A 22,825-nucleotide genomic window follows, 5' to 3' on the forward strand; every position below is an offset into this window, starting at 1 on the left:
AGCACCAGGAGAGGGCAAACACTCTAACCCGGCGGGTCCCCAGGCGGGGGATAGGGGGTAGCTGTGCACCAGACCCGGACCAAATCATGCGAGGCCCTTTGGCAAGCCCGAGCACCCATCAGTCACCTTGTGCTAGGGTTACTGCACAAACTGGAGAGACGAACGTCATCAGATTTTATTGGCAATCGTCAAGGAGAAGGCCACTCTAAACAAACCAAAAAATGGGTAGAACGGACTCAAGAGCCCTGAAAGGCAGCCATTCTAGGAGTGAATCTCAAAACAATCTTGGCCCTCAAAGTCTGGGGAATCAGCATAGGGACCCGATCTCAGAAAAAAAACAACAACCCCAATTGTTACAGACACTGACACAGGAACAAAGAACGATAAGAAAGGTAGGAGAGGAGCAATTCCACATACCACTGAAGTCTGGATCGGCAGTTCACAAATCGACCTGTGACCCAGAACATTGTATCTAAAGCTAGGACTAGTGGACAGATCACAAAATGGCCTCCAACCGAGAACGATGGCGTTCCATCGTGTCAGCCTTATGTGCTGATCAATCACCAAGAGGATAATAGATAGTATGATTCGCATGTTATTTAATTATAAATAAATGCGCTTCCCGCAGAAGCCGCGATATATTCCTCCTTTTTAAAAATTCTGACTTGAGACCTGTGTTTTAACTGTTTTTGTTATGACCGAGGAAGGGTTTTGAGCCGTGTTTAAGAAGTTCATTTTTGTAAATTACTTTTTAAAACTCCACAGCTCCGTACAGTATTATACTAGCACGTTTATTGGGTTATAAATACAAGTTTTAATTAAAGATTTTCACTGGCTTGTCGAGTAAAAATTTTTTATTTATAACCCAGTAATCATGATGTAATTTTATTGTTATGCCTCTTCTATTCAAAAACAATTAACAAAACAAAGGATTTGTGAAAATTAAATAGAATGAAGGAAAAACAATTGATAATGCCATTTAATATGAAACTATAGTCTCTCTCTCTCTCTCTCTCTCTCTCTCTCTCTCTCTCTCTCTCTCTCTCTAGGTGTAATTATGTCATCCATTTTTAGGCAGATCATTACCCCCCCCCCCCCCCCCCCCTTCCCAACAACAAATAAACAAGCACGACAAAGTTGGAGAAACTATTGGTCAAGTCTGTAAACACCTCTCTCGTAATGTTAATTTGTCTCAGGTTTCGCAGATTTTTTTCTTCAGCTGGGTGATATCATTTCTCACGTTATTCCCTCCAGCAGACCATAAATTTCCCTTACTCCCCTTTTTGCTGAGAAAATTGTACAGCTAGAACCACTCCCCTCCCAGAGTAACAGTCGAATGAATGTATTTTGAGGGAATGAACATTATTTTAAATTATCACGTATATTCGCCTTTTAGCATGTAAATTAATGCATAGGGGCTATTGATTTTTAAAACTACAATGGTATACGTATTTTAAATCTATCATGTTTAAAGCAATAATTGTTACTGATAATTAATATTTTAAAATTGATATATTTTCGATAGTCGATGGAACAGAGAAATAATATAATGTTACTAAAAGACAAGGGAGATAATTATAATAAATTGAATGGAACTGATAAAATGATGTATTGCATTCGAACTCGATACGACAAGGAATGCATTGCACACGCCATGCCAATGCTATTTAATCTTTGCAGCCCATTCAAGACATTTGTAAAACCCGCCTGATGTGAGAGCATATACCGAGACTCGAATACAGAGACGGAAATTTCTGGAGTGGCAATAGGGTTCAATAACAGACGATACGTATATTATGTGTCAGCCCTTGTCAAGTCTGTAAACACCTCTCTCTCTCGTAATGTTGATTTGTAATTTTCTCAGGTTTCGCAGATTTTTTCTTCAGCTGGGTGATATTACTTCTCACTTTATTCCCTCCAGCCGACAATAAATTTCCCTGACTCCCCTTTTTGCTGAAATCATTTTACAGCTTGAACACCCTGTCAATAGGCTTCCTAAGTCGTGACGTAATCCTGCGCAGCAACGCATGGCAACAAACCGGCTGGCTCTAAACAGTCGAGAAAAATGGCTGACACGAACTCTATTTCCATCACCGCCCTTATGAAATATTTCTCCAATGAGCATAAAAGTGTCTCGCGAGGTGAAAATCATCATCAGTCAGGTCCTGTTTTGACTTTCACTTACTCAGATGGCTTGATGTTCGGCAAAGTTCAAGCCAGCATGAAGAATAAAGAGTATTCTGTGAAGGTAAGTCATTTCGTCTTCTCATTCTCACTCTCAAAATCTCACATCTCCGTAAAACTACTGTTGGACAATAATCAGTTTACTTTGAGTTTAGGCAGATTTAGTATATCCAATGGAAAGATTTAACTGTTTACGTTCGATTTTAGTTAGGGAGAGAGAGAGGGAGTCATTGAATTATTGTGTTTTTATCTTATGGACCACGGACTTTGAGTCTTTGAGGTCTTAGTCTTGCTTCGCTAATTTTCGTTGCTATTGACTATAGTCTACTACATACTATTTAGTATCGTGTTGTAACCTTTATTATAATACTCATATGAGCATCACAATCACCAATCACGCTAGACATTTTATCATAGAAGAGTAAAGTTGGTGCAATAAAATAAACAACATCACGTGACCATTTTAGAAGCACGTGGCAAAACACATGTTCCTGGCTTTGACAGCTCACCTTCCAATGTAAATTATAGAAAAAAATAACCATTAAAAAATGTCTGTTAGGTGTCAAAAGAAACACATATTCATAAATACTCGATCACGCGTCAAATAATATCTAAATATTGATTTTTTTTATTAAACAAATGGTAAAATTTATCAAAAATTACTGTCGGTCTATTTTTAGACCACGGTCAAGATTATTCACCAAAATCAATGCGCTTGTGTGAACAAAACAAGAACTCTTTGAAATCTGGTTTTCGGAATAATTTAGCCATATACAAAGAATTTAACTAAATAACAATTTTAATTGTACGTGTTTGTTTTTAACTGAATGTGTATTATCTACAATTTGAACGACAGAAACGGGAGACCTGTTTTGTGCGCAACGTTGTCCGGCTGCTAAAGTTCCTAATCACCAGCAAAGAATGGCAGTCCAACTCATGCAAAGGTAAGATTCCAATTTCAGTGTTTGAATTTGTAATTTGTATCGATTGGTTTTGAGAGCAGGAAACGATTTAGTTCAATGTTAATCCATAATAGCGTTCGGGTATTTAACTTTGGATGTCTCACCGGCATAATTTTAGAATGCGTTGTTTATTTGTTTTCATTTCACTTCGCAATTTGACTGTCACTGTCAGTGTCAGTCATTACAGTACAGCTTCACTCGCCGATTCTCACTTACAGAGTTTACGTTTCCTTCACTTATGTCTGCTTCATGCTCATTCAGTGAGTGATTCGAATACTGTGTGAGAGAAAACACTTTTCGTAATTTATGACATTTTATGGGTAACGTTTACAGTCTAGAACGTGTGTCAGTCATAACTTGACCGAAAAAGAAAACAGAAAGGAACAAAAAAAAAAAGCAGACACCCCCCTCCTCAGCAGGTGGAATCTCAACAAAAGTTGTATTTTTTTAATCCTCATCTTTCGTGGTGCGAAGCTTTCATCGCTTGTCATATTTTATTGACTCTCGCTCTTTCCTAACCTGATAATAGATTTCGAAACAATCTTTAGGTCTTCATTCTCTCATTATCTGTTCATGACTGGAACTGGAAAAGGAACAAGACAAAGGCAAAGGGTCTCTGCCACCGATTTTCAATATCTTGTGTTGTTTGAGGGATTTAAGTTGGTAGCCGTTTTTGCCACATAAGACTTTTTGTTATTGTTTTTGCTGAGAGTCGATGGGAGAAGGAATGGCAGAGAGGGAGGAAGGTAGTGCGGGGCGGTCCTTGGCAAGCTTAAGGACCACGGTCCTACGGTCCTTGGGAAATGAAGACCGCAAGGACCGGTCCTAGGACCGGTCCTTTTCGACATTGAACATTCTTGAGAGACTGTTGGAAATTCGAACCGGTTTGACCTTTGAGACCATGGGATCGTTCATTCTTGAACCGTTAAAGACCGCTACACGATGAAAACCGTGGTCTACAGGAGTAAAACACACGGAGTAGTCACACTCATTTCAAATTGTAACCTAATTAGAGAAGAGGGGTGATGCCTTCTTTATTTGCTCACCGTACTTCATTGTTACTTCGATAATTGAATAAAATTTGAAATTTATCCCCATTAACGGAGATAATGGCATCGCCCAAGGCGTTGATCGAGTTGTTCGTGGCGTTGATACACACACGCAACTCCTACCCCCCCCCCCCCCCCCCACACACACACACACACATTAGAGGGCAGCGAGCATTGAAGAGTAAGAGAGAGACGTGAAGTTATAATAAGAGGGGGTGGATGAGGTAATAAGAGGGGTCGATGGTGACTTTTCGCCAGATCTAACAAACTCAGCTACCCATTCATTGCTGAGTAGACAGGGATTCAGAAAAAAATCGACTGCACCCGGGATCGATCTCTGGCCCTTTGCGTATAAAGAGAGTGCTCTATCAACTGAGCTATCGGGGTCCCCAAATATTCTATTGGACTTTTTTAAAATTCAGACGTTATAACTGGGTTTTTTGGAAGGAAGAAACTAATGAAACTCATATTATTTGATTAGTAAAAACACCAACGAAATTTTAATATTATTGTATTATTTTAAATGACAACACTGCGATAGAAAGGAGTGGTGACAAGAGATGGACAAAAGAAAACAAAAAATCGGATTTGCTACTTGCTAGGTTCGACACACACACACACACACACACACAACACACACACATCTTTAGTAGTCACATACATTTCAAACAATAACCCATTAGAGAAGAGGGGTCATGCCTTCACCATAGATCATTGTCATTGCGATCATTATGGTGTTGTAAATTTTGAAATTTACCCCGTATAATGGAATCGTCCAAGGCGTGCGCCTCCTGTTTCCCCCATCTCACACACGAAAGGGCGGTTTGCGGAGTGGAGGTTGGTGGTCGTCTGCCTGTATGGTCGTCTGTGTCGTTTAGTGTATGGCAAAGGGGGGTGGGTGCGATTAATTAAGTGGGATGGGTGGTGATTGGTGGAAGATAGGCAACCGAAGCAACGAATCGCTGGGGCAGGGTTGCCAGTTTGGCATTTTAAATGCCAGATTCCAAAAATCTGGCATTTTTGAAAACCGTTTGGCATTAGAAAAATCATTTGGCATTTGGCATTTTCATTTGGCATTTTCTTTTCTTGTATATTATACTTCAAATGACACCTTTTCTTAATTATTTCTAAACGCGTAAAAACAAACATCTTCACATTTCTTTTTCATTCTTAAAATCCAACCGTGGTGTAGTGGTTTAGCACTCCACTTAGTAGTCAGTAGGTAAATAATTACCCCAACAGGAAATTTAGTATAATTAAAAAAAAAAAAAAAAAAAAAAAAAAAAAAAAAAAAAAAAAAAAAAAGAAAAGAAAAAGAAAAGAAAACACGCAAGCCACCAGGATATGATAGTAAATTGTCTATCAAAAGTGAGTAGTTTTCTTAGTGGGGGTGGGAGTCAACAGACTTTGGCATCTTTTTGAGTGTTTTGGCATTTTTTGAGTCTTCCCCTGGCATTTTGTTGAAAAATAATCTGGCAACCCTGCGCTGGGGAAGTAGTAGGCTATGGCGCGAGACCGTAGGACCGTGGTCCTTGCAAGGACCGCCCCGCACTAGTTGAAAGGTGATAAGAAGTGAGGACCGCCGCCGATCTTCCCCTATGGGACCGGTCTTCGGTTCACAGCTAAAAGACCGTCGGACCGCGGTCTAGACCGGTCTTCAGCGCGGCACTAGAGGAAGGGGTGGTGAAAAAATGAGAATGTCTGGGAAAAGAAAATGTCCCACTCAACCCCTTATCGCATCTTTGATATTTGGCAGGTGTCAAACTACATGTATGACGTTTTGGATCTTCCAAGCCTATTCGCCTTATTTGGTCGGTAGCTGTGTGAAACAAAACATATTTTATTGTAAAATGCAGGGAGTGCGGTCTGATATTTTCGTCATCGCTATGATTATTCCCAGACAGGGTCTGCCAATAACGAAAATTGGTTATTCCCAGACAGATAGAGGGGAAAAAACCCAATATTTTTGTATTAAAAAGAAAACAAACAATTTTAAGAAATTCATGCTCAGAAACTGAACAAGGCCAAACAAAAAAGGAGAAAAGAATAGACTCGCTCAAAAAAAAAAAAAAAAGGGGGGGGGGGGGGGGGGGGGGGGGAGGAGGAAAGCGATTGAATTCGAATCTGTGCAGCTAAAATGAGCAACGAGTTTCCCTTGGCTCAAGAGAAGTGAAAATGAAAAAACTGTGCTTAAGTTTTTGTATGAGTGTTGGGGGGGGGGGGGGGGGGGGGGGGTCGTTGGGGGTTTTGTTACAGTTTTATACACATCCCTGTTAGTTCAATCAATTTTGTGGGTAATGATCAAGAGGGGCCTGGTCCTACAACTCTTTACGGATTTACCTTGGATTGAAATGAAAACTAAACCTCTCTGATTACTTTAGATTACCTAATTTTATTTCTACGTTTTTTTATGAAGAAGAAGCTTTTTAGGATTTTGTAATTCATAGGAATCACCATGATATGTGAAATGATGTCTTATCTAAATTTTGCCTCAGGAATAATAAGCGAACAATTTTGAAAAGCTCTCTCTGTTGATCGAATTATCAAAATTTTTATTTGTGATCAGATATTTTATTTGACTTTAAAGTGAAATCTAGAGGCATTAAAATATATTCAATGTTTATTAGACTTTTCTTATGTGATCAGAAAGTTAAATACAGGAAATATTGATCAATGAGTTCACCGGAAGGTAAATAAAAGCCCATTTTTTAAAAAGCTAATCGACATTGGTTATCTAATCTTGCCTTCATGATCATAAACCTCTGATAAAATTAGACCTGACCCAACGGTTTTAACAACCTTGTGGTATCTGAGTTCCAGGTCCATTATGTTTTCTAATGTTTTTATTGAATATAAGCAAACCATTAAGAAATAGGTCATGTCTATATATTCAACATTGAATGATATTTCTTCTTACATTGAAATAAGTGGTTCTTTAGAGTAATAAGGCTCATGGAACTGGAGTTTTTCCTGTTTCTGTAACATGAAGCAACAGACCTTAAATAGTGCTTGATAACTTTCTTAAAAAATAAATGGTATTTCATTTTACTTTGAAATAATTGGTCCTTTAGAGTCATAAGGCTCATGGAACTGGAGTTTTTCCTGTAACATGAAGCGACAGACTGTAACAAGTGCTTGCTGAAATCTGAATAAGTTGCACATTTACATTTTACTTGTAGAGTTAGATCCAGTTATTCATTCAAACATTGGTATCTTAATTTCGAATTGTCATTTAATTAATACATATAAAGTTAAATAAATCCAATGATAATAATTGATAAAATAAGGTAATTATAACTTTTATTCATTGTTTGGTCCATATGAATTTTACTTTATGATTTTGTGTGAGATGATATTGCTTTTTATGGGACCATGGGAAAATGGTTTAGAATGCCATGCTTATCTTTTTTTTTCAGATCTAAATAACATTACAACAAGAATGAGTCTCTGCATTCCTTTAATTGTTCTGGAAGCATTGGCCTGCCTATACCATGGGAATTAATCAATTTATATTCAGGAAGAAGTATCATAATTATTATTATTATCATCATCATCATCATCATTGAGTCTTATCCTTCAAGATTATCAAATTGGCTTTCATGTTACTGTATCTTATAGAATTCCTCATATATCATTATGGACCCTTCTTTGTTTTTTTTTTATTGGAATTAATGTTTTTCTTCTACTTCTATATTCTATATTCTTCATAAAACTAATCTAGAGACTAGAGAGCGGTGATTAAGAGAACAGGACCATATTTTGCTTTCGAGCGTTTCTTAATTTTAAAAGCAGCTTACTGTAGTTTGTAAAGATTTTTTAAAACTTTTTTCTAATGACAGTGTCTAATACACGTTAAAACCAATGCATATCTATCCCTATGTAATTTTTGGCAGTGATCTCTCCATTTTAATGGTATTGGCTCCTGTTTATTTATAAAAATGCCCTGTGAGCTTGTTATACACTTGAAAGAAACATTTACATAGTGAAGTCAAGAAGAATATAGCAAAAGAAACCTGCTTCCTTGGTTATGAATAAGAAATTTAAAAAGAAATAGGCAATGACCTCTTTATCTTGTCTACCATTTAACTTTATAATAATTTTTTAAATTTTATTATATCCTTTTCTATATTTATAATTTAATTTATCAGCAAGATAAGAGTACTGATGAAACCATCTATGTAGCTGATTTGTAATGGTAGTAGAATTTGATAGATGGGACCATGTGATGTTGCAGAACATATTTTTAAAAATTGTATTGCATTGTTTCATTTATCAGCAACATCATATTAAATAATGCAGTGGCTTAATCACAAACTTTCTGCACTTCATATGCAAGACAGTGATGCTTTTGTGCTACATTTCTCGAAATATTCACAAAGTTTCTGTATTTTGTAAATAAGACCATGGCGCTTTTGTCTTAACTGGTTAGTCGCAAATTCTGCCGTTGTATTCCATTTCTCGAATAAAATTCTTTTCTATTTATTCTATTTATTTGCAAAGTTTCTGCACTTTATAAACAAGAACATGATGCTTATGACTGGACAGGTTAATCGCAAATTCTTCCTTTGTGTTCCATTTCTCGAATCAAATTATATTAAATTCTATTAAATAATCATTTTAATGGCAAACTTTCTGCACTTGATAATTATATGCAAGACCATAATACTAAAGTCTACACAGGTTAATCGCATGTTCTGCCGAAGAAGTGCATTTTTTGAATCAGAACCTTTTTTAACCAAAGCTTTTGCTGAGGCTCTTACATCACAGATTTTTAAAATGGAACTACACAGTTTCAGTAATAATTATCAATTTTTTTCTTTTTTTTTTTTCTTTCTCTTTCACAGGATGAGAATACAAGCATACCTTTAATGGAGAAACATCATATCTATATTTTTTTTAATGATTTCAGTGTGAATAACATGAATATGAATGAAATGACAATAAATATGATATAAATTTATAATCTGTTTTTAATTTATTTGGATTTCACAAGTTGTGTTATGGCACTCAGATACAGCATAACGGGTGAGACTGAGAACCAATCCTCACAATAGCACTAGAGGTCTTGTATATGCAAGATGTGATTTCCATTGATACAGTTTAAAGACTGTCCTGTTTTTATTCATTCTGGTGAACGCTGTAGGGTTGTTTTTTTGTTTCTTGTTTTAAAAAAGATTTTTTTTCTTTCAATCTAAGTCTAAGACTTGATTGAATTCTGACTCAATGCAAATCAACTTTGTTCCAACTCCTCAACTTCAAATTACAATGAACTTGTGCGCCCTTCCTTCTCTGTTAACCTACAGGTTATTGGATATGTAACTTTAATACATATATGTACGTCTACCACAATGTTAAACTAGCAATTTATCTAAATATCTTGCAATCGTCTTTTGTAATAACTTTTCATTCTGGGTTACACATAAAAGTTAGCACTGCCGGGTTACAAAAGTACTTTGATGTTAAAAAGATCAGCATCCTGTCATCTTACTTATATATTGGCAGGTGTAAGACTTATTCATTTTGCAAGTCATCATCGTCACAGTTTCGCACCAACACCGAACCCACTCCACAGCATCTGGGGAGCAGACTCTTGGGTCATGGTCAGTGCAGCTGAGCGCATCCTGGCATTCTCTAAGGATGTCTGCTCTGGGCACCCACATGTACACAAGCTACTCTCAACCAGCCCCCACTTTTTCATGCTTCCAGTTGTTCTCACAAGTTTTGCCTGTGCTCTGTTCAGTGTTACCAATTCATTCCTGGGGAGCTCAGTTCCGTAGGACAGTTCTTCTCTCAGATCTCCAACAGCTTCATTTGCATGATTGTTCCACTCTCTCAACGTGGAACGCCTGTATACAGCTGCATGGTCAGGGTTGATGCTTTCTTCCATCGTGAAGCTCTTTCTCGACTTCAGTCTACTTGTCATTGGGCTGTGCCTTGGGTGCCTTGGGTCCATTTTCTATTCATATTTCTGGGCTTTGGAATCAGTGGCTCTTTGAATGTATGGAGGTGCAATGCCAGCCAGCCGATGGAGGACTGGAACTGCAGTCGGTTTCAAGTTACTCTAATGATCCGGCAGGTGTTATTTTGACATGGCAGGATCTTACTCAGACTGGTGAGACCTATTCGGCTGATGAATAGCAGAGGGCTACTATGGTTGTCCTGACTGTTTTCGGATCTGCTCCCCATGGCGTGTAAGTTTTTGCCTCTTTTCTTAGGAAGTTGTTTCTTGTGGCCACCTTTGCTTTTGTTTTCTTTGTGTTCTGAGAAAAGGACATTGTGCGGTCTACGGTAACACCGAAGTACATGGGAAATGTGTTTTTATCCAATATGTTCCCATTCCAGATGTTCAGTTTCCTGTTTTCTTTAGGCTTGGCGGTTCTTTAAATGGAAAGCACACACTTGAGTTTTTCCTGGGTTGGCAAGTGAGTTCTTAAATGTGGCCTCAGAGAGTGGCTCCAGGACATCCGTTAGTCTCTCCTCAATGGTCTTGAAATCAGAGGCCTGGGACACAAGACACAGATCATATAGAAACCCCCTGATGTTCTCAAAATGAGGTTGGTCGTTGGTATAAACGTTGAAAAGGATATGTGCAAGTACCGATCCTTGAGGGAGTCCGTTCTTTTGTGATCTGCTTTTCTTCCCATCCATTTCCACAAAAAAGTGACGGTTTGACATAAGGAATTTTATTATTGCAACTATTTTTGTGTTACGAGTTACCCTTGCAACCTTTAGGAGCAGTTTCCTATGATTTACTGTGTCATAGGCAGCTGCCAGGTCCACGAACACAGTTCATATAATTTGCTTGTTCTCGTAGAGATGACTCATCCTACCTCAATGGCGATAGGTCTGTATACTGATTTTGGAATGGGGTTGCCGACAGTTTTTGACATATCTGGAAGACACAAATGCAAGGTCTGGGTTGTAGCCTGTTCTCCAGCAAGCGCTTGGAAGGGATGCTTCATGCGTCATAGAAGAGTGTCAGATTATATTGGTCAGCCCATTCCTCAACAGTATCTCCATCTTTGTTGTTCTCATTGTATCCCCATTTGGTGCTGTGGCAGTTAAAGTCACCTATCACAATCATTGGTTTCTCACTAATGGTGGATGTAACTGGCCACTTGAATGGCGTTGGTGGAGGTTTGTTGACAGTAATATCACATTGAAGTGTCTGCTTTCAATTCTGAGAATTTCCACCTCACTTACTGTCATGTCCTGGTTGTATGTCACTATTGTTTTGTCTTTGACTTTGGCGTAGTTAACGCTACCGTGAATGTTGCTTTCATGTTGTTTGACTAAATGCATGCCAGGGATGTTTAGTGCCACGGTCTTGTGCGTCTCTTGTAGTTGTAGACAGTACAGAGTTGCGTCGCTGGATTACTACAACACACACAACACCAACATTTTGCAAGTATCTTTAACACTTTTTTAAATCATTAATAAACGGTGATACTGACAACAACAATAATAATTGTTATTGTTATTATTATTATATTGTTATTATTATTATTATTATTATTATTATTATTATTATTATTATTATATTATTATTATTATTATTATTATTATTAGTAATAGTAGTAGTAGTAGTAGTAGTAGTAGTAGAGGTCTTGTAGTAGAAATAGTAATAGTATCCGTTGGACCAAGTACATAAATATGAATATTTATACAGCGCATTTCTACAGATAGCCGTGAGCAATGCGCTTCAAAATGTTTCATATTTATCCCCCCACTTCAACAAGCCGTGTGCAACCATATTTCTTTGTCATACAGCCTGTTAGGCGACCCTTGTGTACTTAAACTGTCACTACACTAACCGCCATTTCTGTAGCCAGATACTCATTCAATCGAGTGGGGTAATGTGTGTATAATTTTTCACGATTAGTCACCCATCCTATTACTGATCACACTTAGCATTGGCATTGCTCGACTTTTGTGACAAGACGAAAACCGTACCGCTAAGCCATACGGTCCATTAGTTCTAGATAGTATAAAAGTCTATAGTTTTGTGGTATCAGTGGTTATAATACAGTAGTGGTAGTGCAGTTATAGTTATAGTGTAGAAGTAGTAGTTGTCTTCTGTCAAAAGGGTCATCTGAGCGAAGAGATAGGAGATAGATTCGAATTTACTCTCTTCATTACATTGACCGTATGCTTTGACTTTGATCATTTGATACGCTGTAAAAAAAAAAGTATGGTCCGCCTTAACCAAAGACAAGCAACCATCTTCGTTTCCCTGGACACAGATATGGTTTTGTTTACGGGAGGAGGGGGAACCATGATTATGGTTTTCCTATAAAATAAAAGAAGGGGTATTTTGGCGATAAAAAAATATGATCGTGGCCTCCCTAGCTATCTCAGACTCGGAGTAAACAGTAGTGTTGGGTTATTTGATCGCTTTTACTCGATCGACGATCGAGCGCCAAGCCACGAGTCAGTGCTCGATCTCAATGCCGGAAGAGCGAGTTAGTAAAACGATTACTCGATCGTAAAACGATCAGGCGGGTTGTGAGCTTGAGACGATCTTGACACGTGAGACGAGCTTGAGACGATCAGGATTCGAGCGAGCGGAGGGGTAACGAGTGTTTCGAATCATTTCAAATTCAAACGATCACAGTTTGCCATCCGATACCAATCGCCAATGTTTGCACACGGTAGTCTGTGGTTCTTCCACAGCCCTCACTCCTTGTCAGATGTTAGTGTGTCTGGGTGGCAGTGGCAGGGAAATTCGTATAGGTGTATCACGCGTGTGTGACAAGACTTCATTAAACCTACTAAAGTTTGACTATCACACACACACACACATACACACACACACACACACACACACACACACACACACACTAAGGCTATTTCTATGACACACACGCATCCCTCTATCAATGAACACTCCTACAGTAGTGCGGCTATGTGGTCTAGTCATGACGTAACTATAGGTAGTACTCTAGTCGACCATGGGTCTCGTGCACTATAATGGTCTAGTGGTATGACACCCGCTTTGGGATCGGAAAGTCCTGGGTTCGAGCCTCGCGCTCGGTGCATAGTTGAGTCTTTGGACAAGGCTTTTTACTCACATTCTCTCACCGTACTCAGGTGTAAAATGAGTACCTGGCCGTTAACAGCGTTGTCTTTGTCTGAAAAATTGTAATATCGCCTAACAGGCGGCATGTCCCGTCCTACATATCAAATGTTGCTGTTGACCGGGGACCCCTTTACAAAGCGCTTTGATCACATTTAGTGGATATTGTAAAGCTCAATTTTTTAAAGTAAAACATTAGCTTTGAATATGGAATGTTTCAATTTTAGATGCCTGTGTATTCTTTGTTAGTTCCCATCAACATCATCATCATCATCATCATCAGGGGCAGCGGTACGGTCTTTGGTTGGCACCCGAAAGGTACCGAGTTCGATCACCCGCCGCTGAGTGGTCTTGAGCAAGTACCTTGCCCTAACTAAATTTGCGGCGCTGCACTGCGGCTATCGCTTGGGTTATTCCAGTCTTCCCTTAGAATAGACCCAAAAGACGAATCTCCCTATGGGATGAATAAAGGGAATTATGTTTAATTTATTTATCATCACCATCATATCAGCGGGATCATCATCATCACCACCACCCTAATAATAATGGATAAAATAAATATCAACACATTTCAATGTAATAATCAATCTAAAATCAATCAGTGCTCCTAAAAGACCCTTTGATTTCTTTGTCTAATTCGTTCCATACTTTTGGAGTCCCGACAAAGAAAGATTTTCAGCTAACTATAGTTTATATATGGGAATATTAATCAGTCGTTTATATTGGAATCGGAGTTGTCTAGCAGGTGTATTAGTTCAAAGCGCATTTCCAAGGATTTACCATGCTCAATGAACTTCACAATATTTTATTTAATTTATTCCTCCGGCACGCCATATCGACCATACATCCATTTCGTACAGTAGGTACCGATCGCTGTTTGGAGTCTTTTTGTATTAAAGCTCTTTACAATACCCGTCATTGCTTATAAGATAAGAATACATTCACACCTGAGTCAAGTGCCTGACACACGGACTTAACGTCTGGATCACAATTTTCAACAATCACTGTCACTCATCCGGCCATTGATAAGGCTTGATTTTGTGACAAGAGACACCGTACCACTGAGCGACCGAACAAATAATCACCATCTGCGCCATCGTCATCATCATCATCATCATTATCATCATCCTCATCACAGCCGTAACAGCCAGCAAAACCACAATCATCATCTTCGGGTCCGGTCTATCCGTGTGGGGGGTGGGGGTGGAACCTGCTAAAGTATTTCATTTTTTAAACAGAAACACGATAATCATCATCATCATCATCATCGTCATCCATTGTCGTCGGCATCGTTATCATCGTGTCCGGGCAATCCGTGTGTGTCTGGGTGTGGAACCTGCTAAATATTATTATTATCTACCTACCTAATAAAAACACACCATTCTTGTTCATTTATTTTTCAAATAATGAAATAAAAGGCACGACCTTTCCCGCACACACAAGAGGCGATGACGACCAGTGACAAATTATGGGAGGTGGGGGCGGCCGACAACTTTTGGCGCGACATAAATATGAAATGTTAAGGTGACAGCGGGATGATGGTGGTGGGAGGGGGGGGGGGGGGGGGGGGGGGGGGTCTCAACCCTTCACCATCAACAACTGTTTGATGGCGTGTGTGTGTGTGTGTGTGTGTATGTGTGTGTGATGCGACGAACGATCATAATCAAGGCTGCCAGACAGCCAGATTTCTTCTTGCCCAAGTAGTCAAATAGACCCCAAATAGCCAAACACCACAAGCATTCTGACTCCCTTGAAAAACTCATTTGTTTTGATTAACAAAACAATCGACTACAGTTGGATAAACTTATCTTTTCATTTTTTTAAAATAAAATATTTTTTTTTAAATGAATAATAATAGAAAAGCGTTTCTTAGTAACCAATTTTGAACTTGGCCATCTGGCAGCCCCCATCATAACCAGCTGCAGTCAAGCCAGCCACAGACATAAGAGAGGGAGGGGTATGTGAAGTTTCCTGTGGCAAACGAGTTGCTCGTGTTTTTTTTTTTCAAACGAATCACTGCTCGATGACGTCACTGACTCGAAACCCGCCCGAAACCGACTCGATTTTAGAGGACTCGATCGAAAACCCGCTCGATTTGATCGTTTCAAACTCGACCCAGCACTAGTAAACAGCTTGAATTTATTCGCGCCAACTTCAGTTTGCTGCCTTAGCAACATGTAAACAAAAAGTTGGTTGGATGCGCATGACATTACTAAAGGTCAATTGCAGCATAGTTCGGGTCATTTATAAAAAAATCTGGGTCACGTTTGATGTCAAATATCCGGTCACGTGATGTTGTTTATTTTATTGCACCAACTTTACTCTTCTATACTTCATGTGGGGCAGCGTGGATCAGCGGTACGGTTTTTGCTTCGTACCCGAAAGGTACCGAGTTCGTTCACCCGCCGCTGCGCTGTGTGGCCTTGAGCAAGTCACCTCGCCCTAGCTCAATTTGCGGCGCTGCACCGTGGTTATTCCAGTCTTCCCTGGGAATAGACCCTAGAGATAAATTTCCTCTATGGGATGAATAAAGGATTTATTTAGACCAGTGTTAGTCACGGTAAACTAAACTTCCTATAGAGCAGTAAAGTTAGGTGCCCCAAACGTAAACAATAACAAGTTGCTAGTGATTTCCGTTAGGGACCGGAATAATTTACGCACAATATAGGTCTCCCAATTTTGTAGTTTGAGTTGTAGGCAATACACTTTCAGTATTGAAAATATGTTTACATAAAATCTAACAGTTGCAGAAATAATAATATAAGGCTAAATTATTATGAAAATCAGGCTCCGAATAATTCTCGTTTTGTTCACACCAGCGCAATAATTTGCTCTGGTCTAAAAATAGATAGACTGTAACTTTTGATAAATTTTATAAAATTTTACCTTTTGTTCCATAAAATATCCATATCTAGGCATTATTTGATGCATGATCGAGTATTTATGAATATGTGTTTCTTTTGCCACCTAACAGCCAAATTTTAAAGGTCATTTTTTTCTATTATTTACATTGGAACAAGAGCTGTCAAGACAGGAACATGTGGTTTGCCACGTGCTTCTCGACCTTTGTTTACGTTTGGGGCAGCTAACTTTACTGCTCTATTGGGTTAAGGTGTAATGTAAATGTTGCTGCTTGAAACTCGAAGAAATCAATAACATTGTGAAATTGAATGTGAACTTCAATTTAATATACGAAAACAGATAAAATGGACGTTTCGGGTTTCCCCCTTATCAACAAAGCAAGATGAATGAAAGAATCACTTAATTTGTTTTTTTAATTGAGTTTTTATACAGCGTAATATCCACTAAATGTGCTCAAAGTGCTTTACAAGGGGTCCCTGGCCAACAGCAACATTTAACATGTAAGACGGGACATGATGCCTGTTGGGCGATATTACAATTTTTTCGGACAGAGACAACGCCAGGTACTCATTTGACACCTGAGTACGGTGAGAGATTGTGAGTAAAGAGCCTTCTCCAAGGACTCAACTATGTGCCGAGCGAGGCCCAAACCCAGGACCTTCTGATCTGAAAGCGAGTGTCATACCACAAGACCACAACAGACGTTTTATTAGTTTGTTTGTTTTTTGCCTATTGAGCATGGTCGCAGCTCTAAATTTGAATCTTTTATTCTTTTACTTCCACAGATCTATCTTGATGATGCCTTGGGTTGATTCAGTCCAAAACTAATTTGTGTGGTTTTATTTAACAATGTTAATGACATTGAACATACATTGATACAACAATGCCATAATTTGTCATGTTTATCATGTAAAATCATGTATGGACCTACAAAACCATTATTTTGAATGGTGATTTGATGATGATGAACAAAATATGTGTGTTGTACAAAATAAATGGCAAAGCTAACAAAATGCAATCTCCTTAATAAGAGGAGACTGGGGATTGACAAGTGCTGCAACAAATTGAAAAATAATATCAGATGTTTCTCTTAACATGGTTGGAATATATGAGAGGATGTTAACATTTTTCAGTCTTTCATTAGCCCTCTCAACATGAATTCTACATGAAGCAATTTCTTTTGTTAATAAAATCTCATTTTCAGTAAATTTATTATGTAAAAAGGGAGGGATATTTACAGTTACTCCTTGAGGTAAAATATCTTGAATCAGGATGGGGTTTTACCTTTATTACCTTTATCTGCTAAAATTAATTCTCCAGGGCTTAAAATTAAAAGTTTTAGTAATCCACAATTTTGTACAATGACCTTATCCGAGACAGACCCTGGATCATGTTTAGAAATAAAATTTATCACACCATTTGGACTTAGACCAACAAGAGCTTTAACAGAATTCATGGACCTATAAGAAGAATAAGTTAACCGTTGTTTATCCATTTCTTTAGGAATAGCAATTTGGTCATCTGTACAATCAATGATCATTCTGCAATTTGGAAATCTTAAAAATGATGATGGAGCTGATAGTTTATTTTTATGTCTAGAAGGGCATGTAACCTTCATAACATTTTCAAAGAGAAGCGTATGGCTTATGTAAAACATGAATAAAAGTTTGTATAATATTTGTTATAGTACTTTCACTAACGCTAAACAATTGTGAAATATGAAGGTTAGCGTAGTTCTGTCTAAGTTTCATAAGTGTAATAATGAAAATTTGGTCTTTTAATGCAACTGTCTCTTCTTGAACTTCCCATCTACTATAATAAATAATGTTACCTCTAAAGCACTCAACATATTGAACAATAATATTAAATATTTTAAAAGAATGTACACCTGTCTCCATTCGAAGAACTTTTTCTGTAAGGCTTGAAACAGTGTAAGTGCGTTGAATCTAACTTAGTTGGGTTTTTTAAAGCTAGCTATTTCCTTATTTTTGTCTGTAATTTTTTGTTCTTGAATTAAATTTGTTGTTCTATTTAAAATATCCTCACTTGTTCTACAATCTGTTTTTTTTAAAAGATGGAATCCTGTGATGATGGTGACGAGAGTTGAGATGATGATGAGGGAGAAGATAATGAGGATGATGATGAGGAGGAAAATAATGATGATGAGGAATCTGGTTTTTTTAAAGGTGGGACTTTGTGATGATGATGAAGAGAGTTGAGCTGATGATGATGATGATGATGATGATGATGATGATGATGATGGTGATGATGATGATGATGATGGTGGTGGTGGTGGTGGTGGTAGTGGTGGTGGTGGTGGTGGTGGACTTCTTGATGTTGGTGCCAATTGAGATGGGGTGGGAATTCCTTGTGTCACTTTTCTTTTCTTTCTTTCTGGCTCTGATGGAAACAATTTATTTTTATTTCTGTCAAACAATTCAGGGAGGTTGGCTTTGTCACCATCTCTGAAGTGACAAGAACACACTCTTGATGATGATGTTGGATCTTTTGTCCTTTCACCTGAAATGAAAAGATTAAAAAAAAAAACAATAATTCTGTTGGGCATATTGGGTATATTATTTAATTTGATAAGTACTTTGTTTTAGACTATCTTGTTTGACACCAGCTCAATGCATGATAAATCAAAGGTGTGCAAGAGACTAGGTTACTGGTGGGTCTCTCGCCTGTCTTTTATGAAATCGCACATTCAGCAAAATGTCGCACTTCCTCATTACTTCTTTTGATGATTTTGACTAGGTATATATAAAAATAAGAATTCTTAAATTTACACAGTTAAAGTTGATCTTGGGGTTGAGTGTGGCAAGACTTGCGTTTTCTCTTTATTTCAGTCAGTACTGTACTGGACAGTGCGGTGATGGAAACTTTGGAGTGTCAACAATCGGGCACAGGTAAAGGAGAGAGGTCCCTGCCGCCATCTTTCTTTGTTCACACAGAGTTGCCACCTCGGCTGTCGGGGAGGGGAGGCATGGCAGAGAATCAGAGAAACTTTCCAAAAAAAAAGAGGAAAGTATGTGTGTTTGTGTGTGTGTGTGTGTGTGTGTGTGAGAGAGAGAGAGAGAGAGAGAGAGAGAGAGAGAGAGAGAGAGAGAGAGAGAGAGAGAGAGAGAGAGAGAGAGAGAGAGATCTGCGTGAGGGGAAGGGGGGGGGGGGGGGGGGAGAGAGTTGCGTTATTTTATTTATTTATTTTCATTTTGCCATAAAGGTATCGAGTTTAAAGTAAGATTTTAACAAATATTTTATTCTCTTTCTTCTTGTTCTCCTTTTAAAAAAATTATCACTTATCAGTAGAACTTAACTCTCATTCAGTTTATCAGCCTTAACATCAAAACGATTGAGATATCATTTTTGCTTCAACTTCAATAAAAACCTAGTTTGGAATGTATTTTTATTTATAATTTCGTGCAATTGTACACTTTAATCATAAAATATAGGTCTACGTAAGCTAGAACTTGACCTAGATCTGGACTACGAACTCTATCAAATGTTCGACGAGGCGTGCGTGCTTACCTGACTAAAGTGATTTTTTGTCTGCCTGTCCATTTGGAAATCTGTAAAACTTGCAGGAGTGACTCTCTGACTGGTGTAGACAATCTGGTACAAAATACTGGACCATATTTAAGATAAAAATTGTTTTTTTTGAGCGATTTTCCAATTATTCCTTGCCTGGACCAAGCACGGATTTTTTTTGTTTAGAGCCAGCCGATTCGTTGCTAGGCGGACGTGACGTCAGACTGTGGAATCCTATAGCGCCACCCCCCCCCCCCCCCCCTCCAAAATACAAACAAAAAACAAATAAAAAAACGAAAAAAAAAACCAGACACAAGCATACAAATGAACAGCAATGGATGCCTCAAAAACTCACAACTCGAGAAAGTTGGAGAAACTAATTCATAGAACAAAGTTGATCAAGAATGCTCTTGGTGTCACAGGCCATTCATGTTTTGAAATATGTCACCCTCATAGAGGGTTGGAAAAATTAGTCTATAGACCCATTATTTTGCTCCTCTCCACGGAAATCTTTAGTAAAAGGCGAAAGATTTATGCGTTGTGAAGAGAAACCAGAGTAACTTTCGGTTGAATGTATTTTGAGGGAATGAATATTATTTTAACTTATCACGTAGGTTTGGCTTTTAGCATGTAAATTAATGCATACGGGCTATTAATTTTTAGAACTCCAATTTTATACGTACATTAAATCTCTCATGTTTAAAACAATAATTGTTACAGATAATTATTATTTCAAAATTGATTTATTTTCGCTAGTCGATGGAATAGAGAAATAATATAGTTTTACTAAAAGGAAAGGGAGATAATTATAATAAATTGAATTGAACTGATAAAATGATCTATTACGTTCGAACTAAATACGAATAGGAATGCATTGCACACGCCATGCCAATGCTATTTAATCTTTGCAGCCCATTCAAGACATTTGTAAAACCCCCTGGTGTGAGATCATATACCGAGACTCGACTACAGAGATGGGAAATTTCTGGAGTGGCAATAGGGTTCAATAACAGACGATACGTATATTATGTGTCAGCCCTTGTCAAGTCTGTAAACACCTTCTCTCTCGTAATGTTAATTTGTAATTTGTCTCAGGTTTCGCAGATTTTTACTTCAGCTGGATGATATTACTTCTCACTACATTCCCTCCAGCAGACCATAAATTTCCCTGACTCCCCTTTTTGCTGAAATCATTTTACAGCTTGAACACCCTGTCAATAGCGCCACCCCCCCCCCCCCCCCCCCCCCCCCCCCCCCCCCCCCCCCCCCCCCCCCCCCCCCCTCCCCCAAAAAAAAATACAAACAAAAAAACAAATAAAAAAAAAACAAAAACAAAACAAACACAAGCATACAAATGAATAGCAATGGATGCCTTAAAACTCACAACTCGACAAAGTTGGAGAAACTAATTCATAGAACAAAGTAGCCCTAGATCAAGACTGCTCTTGGTGTCACAGGCCATTCATGTTTTGAAATATCACCCTCATAGAGGGTTGGAAAAATTAGTCTATAGACTCATTATTTTGCTCCTCTCCACGGAAATCTTTAGTAAAAGGCGAAAGATTTATGCGTTGTGAAGAGAAACCAGAGTAACATTCGAATGAATGTATTTTGAGGGAATGAATATTATTTTAATTTATCACGTAGGTTCGACCTTTAGCATGTAATTTAATGAATACGGGCTCTTAATTTTTAAAACTCCAATTTTATATGTACATTACATCTATCATGTCTAATACAATAATTGTTACAGATAATTAATATTTCGAAATTGATTAATTTTCGATAGTCGATGGAATAGAAAAATAATATAATTTTACTAAAAGAGAAGGAGATAATTATAATAAATTGAATGGACTGATAATATGATCTATTACGTTCGAACTAGATACGACTAGGAATGCATTGTACACATGTCAATGCTACTTAATCTTTGCAGTCCATTCGATAAATTTGTAAACCCTCCCGGTGTGAGATCATATACCGAGACTCGAATACAGAGACGGGAAATTTCTGGAGTGGCAATAGGGTTCAATAACAGACGATACGTATATTATGTGTCAGCCCTTGTCAAGTCTGTAAACACCTCTCTCGTAATGTTTATTTGGAATTTGTCTCAGGTTCGCAGATTTTTTCTTCAGCTGGGTGATAATACTTCTCACTGCATTCCCTCCAGCAGACCATAAATTTCCCTGACTCCCCTTTTTGCTGAAATTATTTTACAGCTTGAACACCCTGTCAATAGCGCCACCCCCCCCCCCCCCCAAAAAAAAATACAAACAAAAAAACAAATAAAAAAACGAAAAAAAAACAAACAGACACAAGCATACAAATGAACAGCAATGGATGCCTCAAAAACTCACAACTCGAGAAAGTTGGAGAAAGTAATTCATAGAACAAAGTTGATCAAGAATGCTCTTGGTGTCACAGGCCATTCATGTTTTGAAATATGTCAACCTCACAGAGTGTTGGAAAAATTAGTCTAGCCTATAGGTAGACTCATTATTTTGCTCCTCTCCACGGAAATCTTTAGTAAAAGGCGAAAGATTTATGCGTTGTGAAGAGAAACCAGAGTAAATTTTGATTGAATGTATTTTGAGGGAATGAATATTATTTTAACTTATCACGTAGGTTTGGCTTTTAGCATGTAAATTAATGCATACGGGCTATTAATTTTTAAAACTCCAATTTTATACGTACATTAAATCTCTCATGTTTAAAACAATAATTGTTACAGATAATTATTATTTCAAAATTGATTTATTTTCGCTAGTCGATGGAATAGAGAAATAATATAATTTTACTAAAAGGAAAGGGAGATAATTATAATAAATTGAATTGAACTGATAAAATGATCTATTACGTTCGAACTAAATACGAATAGGAATGCATTGCACACGTCATGCCAATGCTATTTAATCTTTGCAGCCCATTCAAGACATTTGTAAAACCCGCCTGATGTGAGAGCATATGCCGAGACTCGAATACAGAGACGGGAAATTTATGGAGTGGCAACAGGGTTCAATAACATACGATACGTATATTATGTGTCAGCCCTTGTCAAGTCTGTAAACACCTTCTCTCTCGTAATGTTAATTTGTAATTTGTCTCAGGTTTCGCAGATTTTTTCTTCAGCTGGATGATATTACCTCTCACTGCATTCC

The 22,825-nt window shown here is 38.0% G+C and overlaps 1 long non-coding RNA gene, 2 other non-coding genes and 1 pseudogene across 3 annotated transcripts; 1 reads left to right on the forward strand and 3 right to left on the reverse strand.

Moving 5' to 3' along the window:
* The first annotated feature begins 1,997 nt into the window (after positions 1–1,997).
* LOC144968355 (uncharacterized) lies at positions 1,998–18,172 on the forward strand. The gene is made up of 2 exons (XR_013644570.1): positions 1,998–2,248; positions 16,919–18,172. It is a non-coding gene; the product is annotated as an uncharacterized LOC144968355 (long non-coding RNA).
* Positions 18,173–20,106: 1,934 nt separating this feature from the next.
* LOC144969739 (U5 spliceosomal RNA) lies at positions 20,107–20,221 on the reverse strand. Its single transcript, XR_013644820.1, has one exon. It is a non-coding gene; the product is annotated as a U5 spliceosomal RNA (small nuclear RNA).
* A 918-nt stretch (positions 20,222–21,139) lies between these two features.
* Positions 21,140–21,254, reverse strand: LOC144969806 (U5 spliceosomal RNA). Its single transcript, XR_013644875.1, has one exon. It is a non-coding gene; the product is annotated as a U5 spliceosomal RNA (small nuclear RNA).
* Positions 21,255–22,113: 859 nt separating this feature from the next.
* LOC144969746 (U5 spliceosomal RNA) lies at positions 22,114–22,238 on the reverse strand (annotated as a pseudogene).
* Positions 22,239–22,825: the final 587 nt, after the last annotated feature.

The sequence above is a fragment of the Berghia stephanieae genome, chromosome 3 (genome assembly GCF_034508935.2).
Source record: "Berghia stephanieae isolate SIO BIC M18660-M18661 chromosome 3, UCSD_Bste_1.3, whole genome shotgun sequence".
Lineage (NCBI taxonomy): Eukaryota > Metazoa > Mollusca > Gastropoda > Nudibranchia > Aeolidiidae > Berghia > Berghia stephanieae.